Source organism: Saccoglossus kowalevskii, chromosome 3, assembly GCF_978046115.1.
Source record: "Saccoglossus kowalevskii chromosome 3, keSacKowa6.1, whole genome shotgun sequence".
NCBI lineage: Eukaryota > Metazoa > Hemichordata > Enteropneusta > Harrimaniidae > Saccoglossus > Saccoglossus kowalevskii.
Window position 1 is genome coordinate 35,419,660 of NC_140643.1, and position 20,500 is coordinate 35,440,159.

General features: G+C 34.0%; 1 protein-coding gene across 4 annotated transcripts in view; it reads left to right on the top strand.

Annotated features, from left to right (window-relative positions):
* The window catches only part of LOC100374040 (plasma membrane calcium-transporting ATPase 3), a 102,890-nt gene that overhangs the window by 33,222 nt on the left and 49,168 nt on the right, over nucleotides 1-20,500 (top strand). The window contains exon 1 of one of the 4 annotated variants that reach the window (XM_085497135.1): nucleotides 8,091-8,103. The exons of 2 other annotated variants lie outside the window; for them this stretch is intronic. The gene's annotated coding sequence lies outside the window, so the exon portion shown is untranslated. Of the gene's footprint in view, nucleotides 1-8,090; nucleotides 8,104-11,012; nucleotides 11,141-20,500 lie in introns of those variants that run through there. One more of the 4 variants, XM_006822392.3, reaches the window with a different exon arrangement.

The window sequence follows — 20,500 nt, forward strand, 5'->3', positions numbered from 1 at the left end:
TGTATATCATTTTGTATATACCGGAACCCTCAATTCAATCAATAATATTGTCATTTTGGTAAAGATGCTGTTTTTGACTTTATGTAGATACATGTACCTTGAGCTGAACATTTTGTGATGATCTTTGATTATCTAATTTTTGTGTTTTTGGTGAAAAATGGTATTTTTTTGAAAACTGCTTGCTCAGTTGTTTTAATATTTTTTACGCAGCACTTCAGGTGAACTTCTCGTAGATTTGTTGAATTCATGACGATAATTGAGTTATCTAATTTTAGCAAATATTTTTATCATTTTTGGTTAAAAAAAACCAAAAAACTATTTCTAACATCTTTTTATAGAAACATAGGTAGCTTGGATTGACCACTGGCAAACTTGTTTGGTTCATTCCTCTATCAGATTAATTTATTTAGCGCCGATAATTTCCTCCTTTCAGTTAATATTCTTTCAGTTGTCTTGAAGTGACCAGACTGATTGATTTGATATTTCTTTCTCATTATGCATGTGAAACAGCGGAGTTATATCAGGTAACAGGCTGCTTGTTCTTTGAATTAATATTGTGGATGCAAACTCGTAAGTTGTGTGTGTGTTCTCCCCAGCGACTTGTTTTAATTTTTCATGAGTGTGTGCAAAAAACGAAGGGTTCATTTCAAGGTAGTACTAGAGTGACATGTACAGTTGCGTTGAAATGCCGACTACGGTGGTGCTAGTTGATTGGAATACCACATCTTTCTGCACCTGCTCTTGGCAAAACAAATCCAGCAATGCTTAGTTTACAATGAAAACACCATTTTCCACTGCCTGTAAAAATGTTGTCCAGGTCCCTTGATGGGATGACAGAGTTGGGAGCTATATAATGAAACATTCATTCAGTATGTCATTTCTTAGATTGGCTCTGATTCATTCCAGTACACAATAATAGGCTTTCATTAAATTCCCTCATTTCACGGATATTACATTATGATAAGAAATCTGTCCATACACGGCTTGTGCTTCATGTCCACCACTCATACTCAGCGGTTTAGTTTTGTACAGGGATTGAAATTAAGGTCTGTTCAAGACAGGCAGATATAGGCTGCGATGGGCGATTGCATAACTTTACCTGTGGTTGGTGAATAAAGATATCAATATGTCATTCACTTGTCAAATAGGGGGGAGCCATCACTTGCTAAACAATGTTAAGAAAAATGTCTTTCACCTTGAAGTGTGTTTCAAAAATCACTATCAACTTGATGGTGATTAACTAAGAATGAAATAAAATCCTAATTGTAATACAAAGGTGACTTTGTGAATTATAACGAATTCTTTGAATGTCATCCTGATTTTTAATTTCCATTATTAGCCATATTCATCACTCAGTTCTATATTCAGCGTTAGTACAACAGTTAATGAATTCGCTTTTGAAATGAACATAATTATCTCAGAATTAATTAAATTAATATCTAATTTAACAGTTAAGCTCCAAGCTATAAAATTCTTTATTATAGGTAAGACATGATAGGTGTCTAGAAGTGCCCAGAGAGGTCATACATGTAGTTCAACTATGGGAACAATTTTTGCTGGTATCCACAAATTATGTGATGTGTGAGATTACATACATAATGTAAAATAAAAAAAAAACATTGTCTTCACACATGAATTATAACATGCATATCATGTGCCAACATGTTTAAAGACAATACAAAATAATATATATATTTGAGAATTCACCCTCATCAATTAAATGTCATTTCTCTGATTTCTAGAAGTGTTGTTGTAATTTAGTTCTGTATTCAGCTTAGTGGAATGTCTGGGAGTAGGATTTGTCAGTTGATTAAAATGAAAAAAGAATGTTCATGCGTCTTTTATTGATGAAAGCTGGCTGAAAATAAATACCCGACAAAGATTAATTTTGATGTCTTTTTGTTACCATGGAAACCTGCATTTACTATAAAAAAAAGATAATGTGGAATGTTGATTATGACAGCTTTGAAAACAAATATGTTAATGACATCACCAGTTTATTTTACCAGATATTTGGGTGGGGTGGGGGTGTCAAGAAATTATAATGTACATGTATGTACTTAACCTTTCTTGCATCTCACCTTTCGCAAATTATGTTTCATATTTTTCAACAGTCTTCATCATATCTATATATGGAAATATTATAGATAAACATGACTTTTGAAGTAGATTTAAAATGAAATAATCAGAATTGGTAGATGGTGCTTGCTGATATCATTTCTTAAGAGATATGAGACGAATTAATACAGAATTAAGAATTAATTTAAGATTTCACATCACAAGTGTATTTAATTCTACATCTCATGTGTTGTGTTGTAGCAAATTAATGGTATATGATATTTGGTATTGTATTCAATTTAAGATAAGATAATTTTGTATTAAACATACTTTCATCCATAATGACAGTTGCGACCCACATTTTATACAAGTTGTATTGTAACGCATTGCACTTCATGGTACCAAATTCTGATGTGTTCATTTCAAATAAAAAAATGTCTTGCCTGGTGCCGTAAGATACACGTCAGTCTGTATTTTCAATTTTATTTTAAATTGATTTGTGACTCTTTTTGCTGAATCTAAAAATGATACAATACATATGAAGTTTATTTACATGAAATATGAATAGTGGTGGCTCCCGTAGCATTTGATAAACTTAGTTTTTAAGTGTTCTTTGCATTTTCTCATACATCGCATGATCAGTATAGAGCTCAACATGAAACACACAATCACATGACATGCAACAGTCATTTTCCTTGTGCTTTTTAGCGTCTATTATCAAAGTCAGATCTCTACCATAATCTCCCAAACATTATCAGCACCAATCACATACAAAATTACTAAATGCTTTTTGGATTCCTTTTCCCTCACACTAACAAGTTTTCATGCACGTTATGAAATTTTTCGCACGCTAACCATGTTTTGCAACACTAACTGGCTTCTTTCTATGCTAATGAGTATGGTCCTTTACTACTAGTATCATCTTATTTCCAATACAGCTCATTTTTAAGAATACTTGCAGTTGGATTTAGTTTGTGATTTCAACCACTTCCAAAAACAGCTAGAATACAACAATGACTTTTTAGTTTATCATTCGTGTGTTCTCTGTTGAAAATGCAGTCCATTTTCTGTTGATTTGACAGCATACCATAGTTTCACTACTATCTACTTCAAAGTACCCCTTCCAAATTGTTATTGAGAATGTTAGCGTAGAATAATCCTTAATGTGATTCAAGGAAAATAAGATTGATAGATTTTGATTGAAGGCAAAAATTGAATTGAATTTATTGTGAAAGCACAGACATACAATTATAAAATAAGTTTGTGCAGCAGGTGATTTGCGTAATAGTATGAAAGTGCTGCCTCCACGTCTTATCAGCTCAGATCCCTGGTAAAGCGGCTATGATTGACGGCGTCTTCATTACACACTTCGTTCTCCCAGTGAAAATTAACTAAAATTACTGCCGCAGTTAATTTGTCTGGATGTAATTACCTGGCATGCAATGTGACAAGATATACTAGCCACCATTTCTCATGTCAAGACAGAAAGCATTGTGGCCAGGTACCAGTGCAGGTATTTCCTCAGAATATTCTGATGAGTTTGGAGTTAATCAAGTGGTTAAGTGCATTTGTTAGAAAAACTGTCACTAAGTATATCAATCATTGTCAGCATTTACTTTGTCTTAGTGCTGTGCAACCGGTCCTCTATTTTGACAGCCAGTAGATTTATTTTTTCCCTCAGTTTCATTACTTCACGGAATCTGACATGTACGATTAGTTCTTGTTTTTCTCATCATCTGAAATGGTTGTCTTGATCACTGGAGCTCTGATTTTTCAACTTACTGTGATTTTAAATAAATTTAAATCTAAATTTTAAATAACGTTTGTATCCTCAACTCACTGGTTGACGGGATGATTTTCATCACAGGTGTCAGCCTGGTCTTGTCATTTGTTGTACGGGTGCAGTAACCGTGGCAACTAGGAATAACGACACTGCTATGAAATAGGTGAGTGATAGATGTATTAGGTAGGTGTAAAATGGGAAAAAAAAATGTTTTCTATGTTTGTGTTCATGGAGATGACTTTTGTTGCTATGGAAACTTAGGCTTCATTGTCATTACGTATTTAAAACATCTTTCGCTGGCAGCCATTTGTCAAAATCTGAAAAAAACTGGAGCTTTAAATTTATATGTATAAAAGTTCCCTTTATTACTATTTTTGAGAAGTCACTTGTGTAAAACAATCGTTTTGTGTTCAAAACACACAACTACCCTATATTTCAGGTAATCTTTCAGATACATGTACTGGTAGATTGAGTGAGCATCATGTACTGTCTTCCATGATTTCTCATTACTTATGGGCACTGAAGCAAGGTGACCTACACATAGTCGTATTCACTAACATGTGGACAATGTAACAATCGTTGAAATTGTTCCGTAAAACGTGTTCTATTCAAAATAAACTGGAAGAATCTGTTGCAGCACTAAATAATTAACACTTCCACTAAAGGTCAACTCTGCTGTCCCTCTGGATGATTCAATTTCCAGTCTTGTTTTCTCCAGTAATTATCATTAGCTGTATTCACACACAGCAATATTTAGCACAGGCTAAGAGGTCAAAAACATTGGCCAGTGCTTATAAAACATATCCGAGAAAATGCAAAACCAAACTAAAATCTGAACAGTCTTAGCATGTGCGAGCAAAGTGTGTGGGCCCAAATATTAAGCTTGGGCTAAGAGTCTAAAATACTATTGTACTTGATGTCCATTTGGAGTATTTACTATTATTATACATCTGTCACCATAACGCCGTAAGTTACAGCGTGTCGTAACTTTGCGGTATTTTACGGGGTATTTTCATCCTACCCATATAAGGAAATGATTACGCACGTAAGCGTCCTCTAATAATAAAAAAGAAACATGGCTGCCACCAGGGTTTGATTGGTCTCCACACAAAGAAGTTCGCTGACTCTATTCTAAACTTTTTGGATTTCGGCATTCCCATGATGTATCATTGGAAAGAAAAGACTCGAACAGTACGCCGTCACATTGACGCTGCATGTCGGTCGATACTTCAGCTGTACTGTCTTTGTGCATACTATGAGGTATCCTCGTAATAACCTCATATTATATTCATAACTATTCAATACTGTAATCTATTACTGACATGACATCAGGATCATATCCAGAAACATTATTCTTGGGGGGGGGGGGAAACTGGACTGACGATGAGATGTTATTCTGCAATCTGCACTTTCTGAATTTGCATTGTTATTGTTTTTTCAACCGTAGAATTAACATGTACGCGTATACCTTCCTGGTTACTATCCTGAGTAATCATAGTTAAAAGGACTGAAGATTTGTATATTCTATATTTTCAAGTTTGGGTATCCTTAGACAATGCTAACTGTGAACACAATTGGATATAGTTCAACTGATAGAGGGCGCTCATCAACACTTCAGCTATTTAGTCAAGTGCTGTTACGTTGATGATTTGAGGAGTAAGGCATGTACAGAACTCAAGTTGTGTTGTTGTAAAATAGTAAAGGTACTTTGTTACATGACTCAGAACAAATTTTGTAATCAGAGTTTTTCTCTAAAAATAATGTTAATGGCCTCCTTTACATTTCATTGTTTTTACAACAGCATCAGTAATTTGTTTTTCAATAAAGTGATGTTCATCATCATGAAATGACTCCAGTGATAAGGAAAACAGTGATTGCTAACAGCTATTGAAAAAAATACATATAGATGGCACACATACAGATTATATTTTGTTAAAATAAATATAAAAATCCATAAAAATTAATCAGCTGAGAAATAGCTAAATTTTATTCAAACTTTAAAACTCATAACTGATAAATTTTAAATTTAATTCGACTGTTTAATTCGACTATATTTAGATGTTGTATTGAAGATATGCCACAGATAATGTCTTCCCTGGAGATGAGTTTTCTTAATTTTACATTTAGTCTATTTTTAGCAGCAGTGCCAGTTGTTTCCTCAGGAGTCATTTTGTCTTTCTGTATTTTATTTTTAGACCACTAGAATTATTTATTTCAAAATTGTTTCTAAAATTATTCTAACCTCCAGGTTTTTCACATATTGTATCATTTCTGTCATTGTGAAATCTGTTATTACAAGGACTCTTATAATGACTACATCCTCTTTTTTTTGTTTGTTCAGTGTTAAATATAATCATTTTTTACTGACATTTCAGCAGGGTTGTATACCTTTTCTATTATTACTTATTTAATCCATATTATATATGGATTATATATATATTCACTGGTCGGCATGAATAACTATTTGTTTCTATATAAAACCCTTTCAGTGTCTTATGTTGCTCATTTTTTCCCCTCATCTTTTGTATTTTTGTTCCAATAATAGTTTTTTTATCAAATTAATTAATTTATTAATTGCTTACACAAATTCATCAGTAATGTGTTTTTTTTTTTGTCAGACATATTTCATACATGTTTTTTAAACATTTAGGATTCCGATTCAGCCTATTAAGCTATATATTTAATAACTATATATTATTTTTACCAAGAAGTGTTTGTGTAGGTGAAACAAATAAAAAGTTTCTCATCATATGAACATTTGAAAAGAGTTTCGTTCGTATCCCCCACCCCTAATCCTAACTCTAATCCTAACTGCAAACCCCACACTTTATTAGTATATGCCCCTCTAGATAACTTTACATGTAGGTGTCCTTAGAAGGGGATATACCATTAAAATGGGGAGCGCTGGTGGGTAGAGATAGGGTTAGACAAGGTCGTGTTTACAGTAAGTACTCTTATCGAAAAATGATAGATATAATATTGTTCTTAAAAGTAAAATAAAATTAAATACTTAGGCACCTTACTAAACAAGAAAAAAATTGAAGTAAAATTATGCGTTTTTTTTTTATCCTAATCTGAATGCAAATTTCTGTAGCACCAGGGATTATACAGGGATTTACTTCATTCTTTGTGAAAAGGAAGCGTCTTATTTTTGATATATTACACGTCTTGAAAGATCTATTCCAGTATATTTAATTTAGTAGGTTCAGGTGCAATAGGATTTAGTCTGCCAAGTTCAAAATGTATGTGTAAAGAATTATGACCTTAAGGGGCTTTAGAAAGACTGTCAAGCATAAGATATTTTTAAAAGGGGAATAGGAAGGTGTGATCACATGACATGAGATATGAGATTGTAAAAAATAAAAAGCCAAAGTTCAAATGGGCACATGTTGTAGTGCATCATACTTGATGTGTAGGAGTGGACGTAATAGCGAATATTTATAAATAGCCTACGTGGGCCGCCGACTTTTTGTGAAGTAACCGTTCATTTCCTGGCTCGTATTGCGTTACTGTAGTGTAGCCGTTAGTCATATCTGTTGTAATACTCAGTATATGGGATGGTCCTTTGAACTGTGATATCTTCTACTATAACGGCTGTTATTGAAATAAGTAGCGCAATAGTGAGGTCTGTGTGGTGTTTTGGAGGTGAGTAGGATAAAGTTTTGTGTATACATTAAATTCCCTATTGAATGTTCTCCTTGGTTTATTTTATAAAATCAATACCAAATGTTAGTAGGTAGTTCAGTTGATACCAGATTGATTTCTTATATGGTCTTTACATCAGTGATCAGTGAATGCTCTCTTGTGATTGGCAGGACTACTAAATTGACCCCCTTCAATTAGATCCATTTCATAACATGCTACTACTTCACTGTGTATATATGCATGATATGAAATGGATGCAAATACCAAATGGTTGTAAATAGCCTGGTGAGCTAACTCTTGGCATTAATGGGGTGTGAAGTAATACAGAATGAAACTAATGGTTCCTGTAAGTACAGTTAGTGTCAGTAGTTAAAATATAGTGGGGCTTCTTAGTTGTCCTACTTAATGACTCTCTTCCCATCAATCAATTTTAATGTTTAATACTGGTATTGTCTGTGATTCATTTGCATAACACAAGGCAGATGACCTTTGTTGGCCCCTTTCTCCATTATACCATGTAATTGTTATGTATACTAGTAGTGGTTCACCTTGATCTCAACCTGACCTCTTTTCTAAGGTCTATGGATGTAGTATTTGGGCTGGTCAATAAAACAAAGGTAAGACTTAAGCAGATTCTTTCAAGTTCATAGGTCGTTTCTGTGGTAATGTTTACGATTCGTTTGTGTAGTTCTTTTTTCAACATTACTAGCTTATTTAAGAGTTGAATATTTTGATGAGAATTACTATGTGGATTTTTGTTGAGACTCTGAGTTTACCATGGCAACTGGTTGAATGCAGACTGATTAAGTTATAAAAGTTGTTTAGTCATTTTTATTTAGGGGAATGGATTCACATATTGATTTACTGTCTAATACACACTGTAACAGTTTGTTTTATCACCAGTACTTGTGGCACTCTCAGAACACAGAATTTACCGACAGCCTTCCAAAAACACTTACCTTGCAAGTGTTAAAATGAGATGTGCATGTCTGTGATGTTACTTTTAAATAGACGAACTAATGTGATCATCATATTGTTCTGTTTGCTCTTTAGATAGTGTGTAACTGTTAGTATTCTACTCATTAAAACACTGGAATGACTCTTGTTTATGGTATTTTTAAGGCGGGCAATGCTTTTCGCCTTCCCTAAAACTTTAATACTGCTGAAAACTACTGATATTTTGGTAGATGAACTTCCTGTAATATTCCTGTCATATTGAAACTCGATATGATGTTGGTGTTATTTGAAACAAAAATGCTACTCAGTGGAAATTTCACTGCTTAGGTTGGCCGGGTTATGGGCCAACTCAAGATCTGACCTATGACCCAAGACAAAGTGAACTGAATGATAATTATCACTGATAGCTGTATGTACATTATTCAGCTTGTTATATTCAGAGTTGATGAACTTGTAAAATCTGATCGTGACCAGCGTTTGTAGGTTCAAATGAAAAGTCACTCACCCTAGCTGCTCTGCACTGCATACCACATTCAATCCTAAATTGGATTAATTCCCTGTGTTTACAGACAGATTATACTGCACTTTTATATGAAGTATTAACCATTTGGTATTGCTGATTGTAAATCTTCAGGTAATGTAAAATTTGCATGTTATACTTCTTGTGATGAAATAGGATGCGAATGACTCGTTGGCAAAAGCTGAGAGTTTGAGTACTCGTATGTTATTCCATTGCATTAGCTGCACTTCAGTCAATTCCAGTATAGATAATTCAGCAAGGTATTGCAAAGAAAATGATGTCCAATGAATAAGAAAAAAAAATCTAGTCTGACCAACCCTGGTATCCTACCTGTTTTTTTCTTCGGCCTAATGTATGTATAGTGTTTGTAAATGTTGTCGATGATGAGTAAAAGAGTAATGGATTTCGCCCTGAGGCATGGACAACAGCCATTCTATTATATGTGATTGATGTGAAATACTTACAAAACTACAAGCATCAAATGATGGATTTGAGTTCTTGTTGGAGTGATCAAGCTGCTATGCCTAAGCTGTACGTGAACACCACTATTGTAACTTGTTAAAAAATATTACATTATTGACGATTAAATCAAATACATCAATAATTATCATTATGACACATTATTATTGGTGTATATCATCAAAATTACATTATTGAAGTATAACTAGTGTTCCTGGCAAATGTAATATACTAAGTAGGATTTTTATTTATAGAGAAAAATAATTCTTTCCTGCTTCATAAGTAAAAAATCCAAATAATCCAAATATTTCACCTACGTTATGCGTTTAATGAATGTAATTTATTATTTGTCATGAAAATATATTAATGATAGGATTAACACATATTTGTTTTATAATAAAAATGCCGACAGTGAAAATAAAAGTGAGGTATCATTTTTGCTTCTTTAACTTGTGCTTGTATCACAGGAAATTGCTTGGAAGCAAGTGGAAAATGATTTATAAAAAATGCACTCACCATGAAAAAAGATTCACTTTAAATAAATTCAAGTGAATCAAACTAAACTAAACTACACGCCCTGTGGCTCACCCCCCCAGTTCCCCTTGCAGCTGTTTCAAAAATTTTCCCAATGTGCATAAATGTGCCCAATGAATTAATTTAACTGAAATTCCAGTCTGGTTTTTTAGTGAGATGCATGCACATAAACAATGCTGAATAACTGTGGCCATTATAAATGTATATTGTCACTTCTTTATTCCCTTGGTATATGCATATTAAGTTGCACCATGCATTGAAATTAGGTCACTGAAGTAAATATCTTCGATTGAATTCTGCATTTTTGAGTTTATACACAATATCTTCTGATATTCAATAGTGACTGCAACATCTTTACAATTTTCCACAGCAGCATTTTTTTTATTTCTTCGTCTATAAAATATGGCATTCGCTCCTTAGAAACAGTCGTTACTTTGGGCAGTGATGCATAAATTATTTGGCGTACTGGTTCATTCACTTGTTACTTGATGTGTGATTTGATTTTGCGCTTGCATTGTCTGATTATAGGCTTGAATTTTTAACTTGTTTTTTTTTGTTTTACTCTGGCGAAGGTAATGTGAATTTTTAAAAATGGTTATTTCTAATATTTATTCAGCTGAACTTCCCAGCATGCATCATTGTCTACCCTTGACATTTAAATTCAAACTAGGCTTCGTTTTCATTTGTATTATGTTTATTTAATTTAACTCAGTTGAACATTACTCAGGAATAAAATAGTACGGAATTGTGTCAAGTATTGTAAATTATTATCAGTTATGACCTTCACAAATAATTGACTCTAATCATTTTTTCAAAAACAGTTTTGTTGAATACACGAATAAAATTAATGCTAAATCCTTTTTTTTAATGCAAGAATTATGAATGTGCTATCTGTTATTTTCACAATGACCTTCAATTTTATAAGATGAGATATCCTGCAAGCAGCCATACTGTGTTTTCTAATGCTACTAAGGATGTTGAATTGAGGCTTGTCAGGTTTGTTGACATTATTCCAATCCTCTTATTTGGAAGTGATTATCATTGATGTCTTGTGAAAAAAGACAGTTGCAGTCCACGTCTATACTTGTGTTTTTTGCTGGATATTCTAGTATATTTTTAAATGGTGTGACAGGAATGATTACCTCACTGCGATCCTCGTTGAAGTATAATATTTGATTCTGAAGGTTAGTGGAGGAATCTGTTTATGTAAAGGAGGTTGTTTGTTGCCTTTGAAATAACTGTTATTGAAACTCAGTACGAGGGTTGAGTCTGATTCACTCTACAATGTAGACAGTGAATGGCATGAATAAAGAAGTATTATGTTGTCATACTAAAAACCCTTGTCTGTCAGGAAGATTTTCCCTCCTGACCTGAATTCTTGCTTGTGTGAAGCAAGGCCACTGAGATGTGCTGTTTTTATAACACTGTCACTGTCAGTAATACATTTTTTGAATTATTTCTGAATTCTTTAGCTTTGATCATGAACAAGACCTTGAATTGGTTTGTGAGTTACGTTTTACAAGACCTTTTGTGTTTCTTATTTGAATGCAGCTTTATGTTCTTGTATATTCGAAAGGGTGTGCAGACCCGACAAAATATAATGAAATATAGTCAATGTTAGCAATTTTTCTCTTTGAAGAGTAATCTAGCAACTTTTTTTAATTACAGTTAAGCATTATGCTTGGTTTTCTCGTTGCTCTGTCACAAGTATTTTGTTTTAAATACATGGTTGATATAATTGTAGTGATTGATTACCAGGAATAAACTAACATTGATTAAATCAACTTAGTATTAAATAAATCTGATATTAATGAAGTAAATATATTTGTGTGCGCGACTGCAGGGTAAGGCACGGATGTTTTTTATTCTCAACTTAGTTGCCTCAATGTGACCCAACTTTGGGGGAAATTTAATACAATAACCAAGAATGACGTTAGACCTTCTGTAACTGAAATTTAATTTGTGAAAGTGGATTTTCTCAGGGATTTGTGCAATGAGGGAGTCGCAAGTGTAACAATTGTTGAGTGGGGCCAATGGATATTTATTTCTCTATTGGAGTGCCTGATAAGCCACTTAAAGTGCCACTAAACCTTCTAATATTCCAAAGTAACAGTTTGGTGGGCCCCTCAGCTATCAAGTATCACTTCTGTGGTCTTGCCACCTGTTCCTTAGCTTTTTATCCTTGGGAATATCAAATATGGGAAATATTCCTAGCATCTGGTATCTTGATATCCAGTCCCTTGCTGCTATGTACTGCCCTCCCATTGGTGTATTACGTATGTATATGTACGCATTTAATATATGCTTTAGAAATTATTATTTTTATTAGTTGAAATTTCCTCCGTTTGTTTATGGAGCTCTCTTTTTAGCTCCATGGTTTGTTTAAGGATTTCTCCCAGGGGAAAGCATGCTGTGGCAAATATTTGTTGGTACTGTTTCCCAAGTACTATGCTTGGTACTAAGGTGACAGTGTTTACAAATCAACCCTGGTAGTCATTTGAGACTACAACTGCTTCAACAATTAAAAAAGGATACATTAATTATTTTGCCGTGATTGTTTGAGCTGAGAAAGTGAAATAAACAATCCAAGAATTGATTTTAGATGTTTAAAGATGATTGGTGAATGTTTTGTTTAATTTTGAAAGAGTAATATTTTTCTGTGATATCCCTGACTGTCATGATCCAGGCTGTATTCAAATTTACATATTGATAATCCTGTAAATCCTAATGCATATTTTTTTATTTTTAGCATTGATATAATATTGTAAATATGACCTTTGTTCTTCTTTATGTATCAATTCAAACTGTTATTCATTTAATTAAAATTTTATATTTGAACTATTCACCCCCCCTCCCCCGGATTTGTATGGTAGCTACTGATTCTTCATATCATATGATGCTTTTAGAGTTGGGTGAATGACCCCTGGATATTGATGATTACAGAGAGGCCAGTGTTAGGGGTAGGCACATTTGTAGCGCTTTGACATTTATTCTATACAACAGGTATTGAACAGGATTCTTGTAGACTTTTCATGGTGCCCATCTACTGCTATCCCTCTACTGTTATTGGGTTGCCCGTGGAGGAGAGGTTTTTTTATGCAAGTACTGCATTTAAAAGGGTAGCTGTCATTCCCAGGGATGGCACTATATAGAATCAGGATACATTTTTGTTGTTTATTCTAATTTTAATGCAAGTTTATTGGAGATGATGGAGGTTGTCTCTTATAGGTTATTCATTTGAAGAACAAATAGGGAAGAAAATATAGTCAAGTTACCAATCAAGTTGCTGATCTAAAGATGTTAATTGACTATTAATGCACTATTAAAAAATGAATTCACAATTCTGTTGTGACAATAAACAGTTACAGAGTATTTATCACAAATTTGCTATCAATTTTGACGTTTGCACAACTTGACTTATTGTTCAAGCACATCTTTCAAACTCCTATTTAGTTTGTCTTAATTTTTCTTCCTAGCTATTAACAGTTTCTTCATATACTTTTTCTGTCAACAATTATAATATATATTGATACATTTTTTGAGGAAATTTCAAGGTACTGTATGACCTCATTGTATTTTATGGGTGTATTTTACATTGTTGATATAAGGTATTTGTATTTTCAGAAAAATATTTAGTATGGCTGATTTTTTGCTGCTGTATATAAACACACCTGTAATTGTAATACTCCCACATTGTTCTATTTTTAAACTTAAGTATGATTGATTTGTTTCTGCAGTCCGTAATTACATGTGACCATGTATGCGATTCCGTTAAGCTGCTGCTGCTGTAGCCTGAACCGCAAAGTTTTACACAAGCCTGATTGACAAATGAAAATTTGTATTCTAAGTCATTCGCTGAATTAATGAAGTTTTTTTTTAAGATTGCCAGAGTTTGATACAATGTAGATAAGCTGATATCATGGTTAGGGTTGCCCATAGTGGAAGGTAATGAATCAAATACAAGTAAATCAACTGTGAAATTGTTATGAACAAGGCAAGATTTAAGTCTGAAATCGCTACAAATAAATCAGCTGTGAAATCAGTATACACAAGGCAAGATTTAAGTCTGAAATCGTTACATCTATGTCCTATTTCCAGACAAACTAGTGACTTTAAATCTTAACAAGCATGTTCATGACCTTTAACCTCTGCATGTATTATAATGATTGATATAAATTACTTACATAACACATACCTTTTAAATTTTTTAAAAATAATTTTAGCTGTCAGCTATTCTTTATAATGATAAGTAATTCCAATCATTGTAAGACACTGATACTTGTATAATTACTATGCTAGATTGGTTGTTCAATGCTTAAGGTTCTTTTCATATGTCCTAATTACGATAAATAATTTGAAAAACAAATTGTAACTGCTGTACATGCCTTTATTTATTGTAAATAGTGTATTGTTTCAGCTTCTATTGATTATCTCTCTGGACTTCACAACCATAATGTTTTAAAAAAAACAAGACTTATCATATTAACTCTATTCGAATCGCAATTCTAATAGATGGATGTATTTACTAACGCTTGGAAATTTAGTCAAGCCTCAAATCTGGCTAAGCCTAAGGCCGGCCTGCTATCTTTTCTAATGTGAAACCATTATGATAAGGTCCAAATATGGACCATAGACATACCTCTGTCGATCACATAAGTGCATGCAGTAATAGAGCAAATACATTGATGTAAATTGATAAAAGTAAAGGACAAGTCGAATCAAAGAAAACTTTTTACCTTGAAGACTGTTTAAATTGTTTCGTCTATCTTGAATAATCTTGCACAATTAAATTCACTTAAGTTTAAGATTAGATTATCAATAAAAATTAGAGCGACTGCTCTTTAATTCACTAAGAGAGAGTGACTATCCAATGCTTCCACTTTCAAAGATTTCAGGCTGAGTGATCTTACTAGTTAGTTTCCCCCATTAGATTATAAACCAATCAGTTTTAATTATGGGTCTGGTTTCAGAAAGCATCTAAGGACTGCTTGCTGGCTATAGGGAATTCCCGCAGGTAACTTCAGACTGACTCACTGAGTATGATAATGATATCAGAATCCTCCCATTAATAACACCATGAATAAACATTTTTAAGGTTGAATTATTTGAAAAAAAATTATAAATTTCTTATGTTGAGTTTCATTCAGTACTAACGTGATTTTAGAATCCATAGGCATTTATATGGTGCCATATATCCAGAGAACTTCTCATTGGTGCTTTTAATTATTACCCCTGGTCACTGGGCCTTATGACACAGCCTGTAAATCATGCTTAGCCTGAGCAGGTCAAAGTGTATCAGAGCTAAGCTCGTGCACAGCAATCCCTACCCAACCGGATTTCTATATACTCCTGGCTGGAGAGAAGCGCAAGAGTAAAATGCCTTGCCAAAGGAAACAAAATCATAAAAAAAAGTCTAAAATTAAAACCATTGTACCATGATGCCTCTAAAAATATCAGGTGGTTCAACTACATGTAATAAGGGTTTCCAACGAATAGATGAATCACAGTAATTGTCATACAAAGTGAGGGTGTGTCTGTCTGTACTTACAGATAAATACTTGAAATCATAAAGTGGTCTAAATATGTTATCTTCTGCAACTGTTTTTTTTTTAACTGTTTATTTATTTGATTTAGTTTGTATACCTACTTGAGGCTTATGTGAAGAGTGTACATCATATTGCCCAGGGTTTTCATTTCCCTTGACGACCGTCACCTCGTGTTCCTTTGGCGACTGTCACCTCGTGTGTTGTGTAACATACATGTATGCGTTGATGTAAATTGTGATGCCCATTGAGTACAAAGCTCAGCCTGACAACTGGTGTCTGCTAGAGTAGACCATGGAGCTAGCTCCATGAGTAGACACAACAGATTAATGAAATTTGGGAATACTTGTCAGATAGAAAATGATGTATTAGTCTTACTGCTGGGTGAAATGAAAAATCTGTAGACAAGTGTTTAACAGCAGCAATAGTGATTTATCAGTTCACTGGGAATCGATCCAATCTAAGTCGGAAAGAAATCAAATGAAACATTACTTGAATTTCATTTAGCAGTTTCTGTTAAATTCTATGTACATAGTGTGCCTCATCTTCCCCAAACTTGTATAGCAGCAGCTTGTCTTTGATGTTTCTCACTGCATTTCAACTCATTAACATAATCTATGAGATCCAATGACTAGACTGTGTAAGCCAGGAGTCGATGCACTTTCTTGATCTGTCCCAACCGTAACTAATGCTTGGAATGATGGCCATGTTATTATTCACATATGTTACATACCATGGGCAGGAGAGCTGCAGAAAATACTCTTGTGTTCATTAGCCAGTGATCTCTTGATGATAGACACTGTTTGCCCTTGTGGTCAATATCAGACCATGATTTCATGTGTTAACCTTTAATTGTTCCTGTGGTTGTTAGTTTAGGTTGATGTCGTCCGAAAATGTCCAATATGTCTGAAACAGGAACTTATGCTGTTATTGAAACTTTGTATGAACTTCCAACATAATTGGTTACTGATGCACGTCAGCTTGTTATATATAAATGGCAAATTCATGGTGCAATTCGGTTTTATATTTATGTGTCATTTCTTGTACATGTCCTGGCTGATTTTGTTCAAATTTGATACAAAGACATGGGACACTGAGAAATATGTATCAGAAATTCAAATCTGCATTCCAAAGTAAATTGAATGTTTTAGACTAGTCTAAGGGACATTTTGACCGTAAAAGCCAACTAAAATTTGGGCAGGCCTTAGACAAGCTAAATGTGAAACTGGCAATTATGTACATGTACATGCGGTTAGATCTTTTGTTTTCATATTACATGTACTTGTGTACAGGCTGCACAAGTACAGGCTAGATTTAAGCTAATCTCATATGTTTGCTTATCGGCTATACCTCGTTGAGATCACACATGCAAGGAAACAACAGTTAGCACGGGATAAGGAACACTCAAATATACAACTAACTATGATAGACTACAATTGCTCTGAACAGTAACCAAGAAGGTATACATGTTAGCTATGGTTAAAAAACAATACAAATTCAGAAAGTGCATATTGAAAAATAACAGTCGAGAATAATGTTTCCAGATGTGATCACGTTGATCATGTTAGAATTGGCCTACGTACCAAAATGAATAGTTATGAATATACCCGGTAATAGTAAATCTTCCAAATTAACATTGATTACAATGATGTTTTGGCCTAGCCCTAGCTAAGTTTACGTGTACACTTTGTTGGCCACGCTAAGGTTTAGACCAGGTCTTAAAAACGGTTCAGATTTAGCTCGTTCTTGCAATCTCTTAGAACATGCTAAACATCCATCCACTTTTTCTTAGCCAGGGGTTAACGCTTTTTACCTCTGGGCCCATGCTTAGGAGCTGTGCGCAAACATTAATAATATAAATGCCCGGTAAACAAACTTTTAATACTGGATTAAAATTGCAACCAAAAGTAAAGATAATTTAAAGTATATGCAGCTGACAATAGATAGGATGTTGTTCTTTAGTTTGTTGATTATTCTGAAGTGTGTTGCCAATTCTCCTAATGACCTGATTGATTACTGATACAATATCTGTTACCAGTAAAGCTAGAGCACCTGTGCATTTGGAACAGTTATTTTACGTTACGAACAAGTCTCGCAATATATATGTATAAACATGTTTGTTTGTTTTTCTTGGAAATTGTGAATCAAGAGATATATCCAATGTTATGGTTTGATCATTTGTTTGATCATATGGTGAAAAATGTATTGCACTCAAAAGGGTTAATGTGATATTGTTCTTTTAGTACCGTGAAATACTTTATTTTAGCTGGAATTAATTTTCGCTGAAAAGGCATTTTGGGTGTTTTGTATGGAATTTATTTTCACTGATTTTTGATGAGTCGAATGTGAAATATAGGGAAAAAAGTATACTCGCTGGATTTTATTTTCACGGAATCATCCATTCAGCGAAAATAAATTCCAAGTGAAAATAAAGTATTCTATACTATATGGGTTAAACTATAATCATGAATTTTTAAATGAACGTACTTCATGAAAAAGTCTGAAAATACTCTCTGCTGTCAGTTTTCAACACACAAGCATACATGTACATTTTGTATGGCTTGATTATAATTTATACATTGTATGTTATCGCCATGGAAACTGATTGTCTCAGCTACTTTGCTGTAGTTATGCCTGATATATTGCATATCTTCATATTGAGCAGTCAGTGTGAATAAGTAGCAATACATGTATATATCTATTATTAGATGTTATGCTGGGTAGAACAGGTCTTCAATCTGTCAGCCATACACTGTACGTATTGTCAATATATTGTAGAGTACTGAATAGCTTTTATTAAGGCAAGTTGAATTTTATCATGATTTAAACCCTTGTCGGTTTGTTTGTTCTGCGAGAAAGCTCATTTCTCTTCTATCGTTTTAAGAGGCTAATATTTCAACTATCCATCATATTCTGCTTGATGGTTTATTAAATTGTATAAATTTCCACTAACCCAGCATCTATTTCAGTGTTATATAATATATATTGAAAGTTTGTACACAAGTACTGTGCTCATAGTAAGATTGTGTTATTTTGTGTGACTTATCAGACACTGTGTTGTCAATAGTTGCGTTCACGCACAGCTCCTTAGCCCGTGATAAGAAAACGTGTGTGAATGCTTAGCATGGGCTAAGGAATGCTAAGTACGGGTAATATCTGATCCAAATTTAAGACGCGGTCTAGACCCTTAGCATGGGCTAACTAAGTATGCGCGAACGCTTAGCCCAGGGCTAAGCGCCCTCTGCGGTGACCTTTAGGTGTGGAAATTATGCATGTGATCAAATACGTCCAACTTTCTCATTCCCAAAGTTAACAGACCTGTTAACGACTTTATTCCACCAGTCATTACTCCGCGCTCGCTTCCACCCTGATCGGGTCGCTGTAGTAAAGCGTACAGCAGCTCCAATTGTAGACAAAATAAATTTGGTTCGCTGTCTACGATATGCATTAATAAAACTCTGTATACTGTTTCTGTGCATCCAAATAAGTTGAGGCCGTCTTCTCTCGCGCGTTCCTGTGCACGTCGCTTCAAAATTAGAATGAAACATGCCAGCAGCAGAAATGGAACCTCGCGCATGTTGTCCATTTTTCGTTCGTAAATAGCGGCTTGCCAAAGGTCACTGACTGATGGCGCCCCTTAGCCCGTGCTAATGACTGACCCTCCCTGTGCGTGGACGCAATTGGGTCTAGCCGAAATGCAAATATGCTAGATAAGCCTAAATCAGCTTAAATCTTAGCCCGTACTTCGTGTAACGTGAACACAACTAATGTGTGTGAAATATGGCATTGTATGTCTTGAAAACAGTGGGTGGGCATACCCCCCAGATTGTTTGTGTGCTAAGCATGCAATGTTATTGTGTCATATGTTTTGGATATAACTTAACCCTATGCTATTATAAGAAGTTATATGCAAGTTGCGTTATATTTGATAGAGATTTCCTCAAAGCGAAGTCCACAATAGATGGTGTGCTGCAGCATACATGTAGTTACCTTCGTTTTTTTTTTTACGATTCTTAGATTATTAAGTAACGTATGACTCATAGTTCTGACCTTGCAATGTGATTACTGCTGTCCATGCTTATAGACATTTGAATTTAGTTCTAATCTAATGTTATTGAATTACTCCGTACATTTGTCTATCCAGGTAGTGACTATAAATAGGAATATTCTTATTATAAGCTATTGCTTTTGGATAATATCCCTCGGCGACGATGATGTCATCGGCATGATATTACAAGCAGGCCTCTGGCTTTAACATTAACAAGTGTTTTATCTTGTCGACCCAGCCGATGTCAAGAGATCATGACAACCTTCTATTATTTCAAATTTTTTAGACTCCTGTCTTACACATTGCTGTTTTGATTTTCACTTATTGGTAGTTCTGCAACAATGGAGAAATATTAATAATATGTTATTATGTCGCCTTCCACAGAATAAACTTGCATATTTTTGTATTAGTCATTTTTTTCAACCAATGAAAAATGTTCATATTTTTCAATTGATACATAAAATTGATAGGGAGAAGAATATTGGTATTCAAAAGGGTAATGCTGAGTAGGGTATCATTCTCTATATATTTTGAGATTTATTTCTTATTGAAATAAATATTGTCTTCATTAATCCAGTTGATTAAAACTTTTAATATTCAATGTTGATTTGTTGAGGCTCATGAATGTAGTTCAATGCTCAAAATCTTAAGTACAAAAGAGCAAGAAGCAAGGGGTTGGGTAGCATCCAATCAGATGCAATTTTGTATATCACTTGCAATTTCCTGCTTGTACATAGTAATAATGCTCCGAGCATGATCAGTTACTGTTAAGCCAATTCTCATGTTGTCATGGTTACTATAACAAAATACACCATGATAAGCCTGTTCTATTTTCGTGTTGCTGTATGGTTTAATTGAGAATGCTGTGACTTGTAAATACTTTCTGATTAAGCACATGTGCAGTTATGAAATGAAGTACACAATGTACATTGTATGGTACATTTGTACCAGTT